This window comes from Sinocyclocheilus anshuiensis, unplaced genomic scaffold (genome assembly GCF_001515605.1).
Source record: "Sinocyclocheilus anshuiensis isolate Anshui unplaced genomic scaffold, SAMN03320099.WGS_v1.1 scaffold63, whole genome shotgun sequence".
NCBI classification, from domain to species: domain Eukaryota; kingdom Metazoa; phylum Chordata; class Actinopteri; order Cypriniformes; family Cyprinidae; genus Sinocyclocheilus; species Sinocyclocheilus anshuiensis.
The window spans coordinates 1137783-1142478 of NW_015552625.1; the positions used below are offsets into that span (position 1 = coordinate 1137783).

Here is a 4696-nt window from a genome sequence, read left to right on the forward strand (position 1 = left end):
TGCGTCACTCAGAACACAACAGGCCAATCAGAAGAGAGGCTCATGAATATTAATTAGACAGACCAAAATCGACCTGTTCTTTGCAGAGCTCCTGAGAAAGGAGCTGTAAAAATATATTGAGATGGTTTTTGGTACTTATACCGCAAATTAGGGCTGCACGATAAATCGCATGCGATATTTAACGCGCATCTTGTCAGTAAAGCCGGTTCTGTAATCAGCGGTAAATCTCCATCATGTGCAGCGCAGCTCGTCAGTGAACAACGGCTCTGTGTAGTTAATGCTGCTCAATGTGAAAGCACGCACGTGATGGAGATTTACCGCTGATTACAGAACCGGCTTTCTGACAAGATGCGCATTAAATATCGCATGCGATTTATGGTGCAGCCCTACCGCAAATATATATTCTTAAGGACATCAAAACCTCAAATAAAACTCCAGAAAGGTGTACAATATGGGACCTTTAAAGGTACACTCCAAAATGTACATTTTGTAATGATTTATTTACCTTTATGTCTTTACAAACATTTATGACTTTGTTTTTAATCTGTGGAACACATAAGGAGATGTTGTGACGGACTGGCAGCACCAGTCTCCATTCATCCATGCATCTCTTTCCATACAATGAAAGTGAATGGTGACTGGGAGTCATTCTGACTAACATCTAATGTAGTGTTCCATTAGATTTAAATTTAATGGTGAACTCCAGCATTAACTGATTCCAGGTCTGTTCTTATGGTTCATTACCATGTGATGTAAACCTTACCAGCATTGACACTTTTTTTTTCTTTAAAACAGGGTAACAAATTTCTTTATTTCGGCCTGTTTCTTGCACATTGTGGTGCATATCATCAGACTGACAAAATGAGACCTGAAAGGTCATTTGAGTTCAGAGATACAATTATACACATTTAAAGGGATTGTTTACCCAAAAATGGAAATTCACAAAAGAAGATATTTTGAAGAATGTTGGTAACTAGTGGAAAAAATACTATGGAAGTCAATGGGGACCACACATTGGGCCTCATTCATGAAACACAAGCAGAACGAATTTTTGTGTCAATCGTTCGTAAAGCTGTTCTGACGTAAACTTTCGAATTCATGAAAATGTTTGTATTTTCAAAATGTTAGTTGGTACGAAAGAAATTTACACCTGCTCCCTACCACGTGTAAATGGTGCGTAAAACGTTCTGTGTTCATTTTGGCAAACTGATGACACTGAATTTTAATGCACTGCCATTATAATATTTTACAAGTTTTTTTATTTTATTTTATTTATTTATTTTTTGTAGCTGAGAGTTGATAAACTGTTTAACTTTGGGTAAAACGCAGCGCAGCACATGTCACTGTAGGTGCATCACGCCATATCGGAATTCCCGTAATTACGAGATTCCAACTTGTAAAAAGCGTTCACGTCCTCGTAGAACTCGTAATTACAACTTGTGAACTGGGAGTTTTCTGAGAGCTACGACTTGTACCACGTGACCGCTGTACCATCTGCCCACCACAGGCTCTGTTTAGGCGTTGATAGTGTTGCCATAGAAAAGCATAATTCCGAGGACGTGAACAGCTCCGAGTAGAACGTCACGTGCTGTCATCTCGAAATTACGGTAATTACGATATTGCGTGAATGCGGCATGTTACTGTCACTTTTTACCCAGCCGTCCAATCAATGGAGGAGGGGCGGGACAAATACTACACCGACCAATCATCCTACTTGTACAACAACTGAATAACAATAGAGAAGTTAATATTGCTGGTTACTGCATTTTTATATTCAGTAATATTCTTCAAAATGAGATACTAGTAATTAGGGCTGCACGATATATCGTTACAGCATCGATATCGCGATGTGCACATCCGCTATAGTCACATCGCAGGATGTGCGATGTTTAGTATACTGATCGTTATATTTATACTAGGGCTGGTAATTTAACGCGTTAATTTAATTAATTAATTACGGTGAAAAATAACGCGTTAAAATTATTAACGCATTTAACGCACTTGCCCCGCCCCAGAACTATGTGTGTCATCTGACATTTCATACAGTCGATTGATGACATATGAGGTAGGGCAGGGCAGGGCAACAACTCACTGTGTGATGGAGCCTAGAGAACGTAGTTAGAATGTCCCTAAAATTCAAGATATGGGGCAAAAATGCCCCAGTTTGAGTTTTTGTCTCATATTTACATCATATAGTTAAGCAATATCACACAAGCAATAGGCTAAGTGCATCACACGAGTGCAAATGTGATACTGATCTTATACAAGAGTTCAGTAAGTAAGAAGTTAATATTGTGTTATTTTAGACACAATGTTGTCTGTTTTGCTTAATTTTGCCAACGAAAATATAAAGACAAAGTAGAACTGTTCGTCTCCGAGCAACACACAGCGGCATTTCATATCTTAATGCACGTTTTGAACGAATTGGGTGAACCATTTAGCGCGTTGGATTTGAAGCAGCGCTGCACAGAGCGATCGGTGTATGACATCAAAGGCCCGCGAGAGCGATTCAAAAGCATAAGGAGCTGTCTGCTCTTGCGGTACTTTGATGTCACACACCGATCGGTCTGATGGTGATGATCCGCTTCAAGTCGAACAAGCCTAATGATTCAATGGACCATTCATAAAGAACTATTTACTTCACTCGGCTGGCTAAAAACGCTTTGGTGGACACACGTTATTGAATATTTATTGTTAGGCATATGGCCTATTAGTGTTTTTTGCATTTATGCAATATACTGGTGCAAAACCTGAGAAAGTAGACCAGAATATTCCACTACGTTCCTGGACATGCGTAGCTATAACTCATAGCCGCGGGGATTATGCTAATTGTGAATGAGCGTGCACGAGCGCCCTATTTACGAATTATTGGATTTCACACATACACATGTTTAACTATCAAATATGATGTGTACGGAGCGTTTGTAAATTCGGAGGAGTGTTTTCGGGAAGGTCCGTTTTATGTGCAAATGACTCAGAATTTACTCCTATTTACGAATGTTTCATGAATGAGGCCCATTGTTTGGTTACCAGCATTATTCAAAATATCTTCTTCTGTGTTTAACAGAAGCAAGAAACTCGAACAGGTTTGGAACAACTTAAGAGTGAATAAATGAGGGCAGTAGAGAAGTGAAGGATATAACTTTATACAATGCATAAATGTTAAACCTAATGACATTCCTGTCTTAATTGAACATGAATTAGTTAGACAACAATAGAGTCAAACTTAATATTTGGCTTTGTTTTATCTCTTTACATTCTCAGATACCTAGTTCATGTATATTTTTCTGGTGTTGTAAGGACTAATTGTAGTTGATAATTAAACCTCACACAATTTACACAATTCCTGTCATTCCCTGCTTCAGGCTTTAATCTGGTTGAGAATGTTTCCATAGTGCTCCCGTTTATGGAATGCATTGTGTTTCTGACACCACAAGTTGGGTGTGTCATACTAAATGTATTGTACAAATGCATCTTGAGGTAATCGTTTAGTGACAGGCTCGATATGCTGTCAGATTAGTCTTTGTTGTTTAAAGACTAAGCTAATTTTATGATTTTTATACAAAACATTTTGCAAAATATAATCAGTGTCTTCAGTTTATGGACATCTTATTCCAAATTAGTGAGGAAATATGAGTCACCTTATTCTGAAATGAGAGTGGGTTAAGACATTGTCCAAAGAGGAAGTAACACTGTATGTGAATGAATGTGTGTTGATCTAGAGAGGGAATCAGCAATGTCTTCCTGCCTCAGTTTAGCAGCCATGCAGTGATGCTAGTAATACTTGTGTTACTTGTGTGGTTTATCAGAGGTTCACTACAGTTTCCTTATTTTCTTTACTGTTTTTTTCTCCCCTTTCTTGCCTATAGCGAGATACAGTGTGCTGTGTTTTGTGTCTCCTCTTTAAAACTTTTCAAAACTATTCAAAACATAAAATTATTGCACATTCATGGTCAGTGAAAGATTCATCAATGAATGTTATTACAAAAAGGAAAAACAATTGTTTGTCTTAGTAATCATAAATCCGAATGCAATAACACTCCCCTGAAACAACTTTCCTTGCCCAGTGACATCACTTAGGCCATGCTGGCTATTGGATATATTAAAGGGGTCATATGATGCGATTTCAAGTTTTCCTTTCTTTTTGGAATGTTACAAGCTGTTCGTGAATAGATAAGATTACGGGTCGACCGATATGTGTTTTTCAAGGCCGATGCCGATACCGATTATTACAGATCAAGTAGACCGATAACCGATATTTTGAACCGATATATATGTCTGGTGTAAAAATGAAAATTAATGTCAAAATTAAGAATAACAAGGGCTCTGACAAAAACTGCCTTCCCTGGTGTTGGTTGAGTGTAGTACTCCCACAGTAAACTCTTTATTTTAAAGAGTTAAACTCCTTATTTTTTGGCAAACTCTTTATTTAATGGGTTTACCATTAAAATTAAAACATGGAAGAAATGGCGTATTGTGTGATTATTCTTTTAAACAAAAGTTGTAATAATTGTTGTAGTAGTCAGGGGTTAAAGCAAAAAATAAAATCTTTTGACTGAAAATTTTTCCTCGGCCAAACCCCATTCCTCAGCCATACCTGTCACACACCCAGTTTAAGAGCAGTGTTTTTCTTCTTGTAATCAAGAGCGCTTGTCCTCCTAATTAAAAAAAAATGAAGGAGCACCTTCTGATCAAT

General features: G+C 37.7%; 1 protein-coding gene across 2 annotated transcripts in view; it reads left to right on the plus strand.

Moving 5' to 3' along the window:
• The window catches only part of LOC107666433 (STE20-like serine/threonine-protein kinase), a 57072-nt gene that overhangs the window by 1974 nt on the left and 50402 nt on the right, over positions 1-4696 (plus strand). The window lies entirely within an intron of this gene.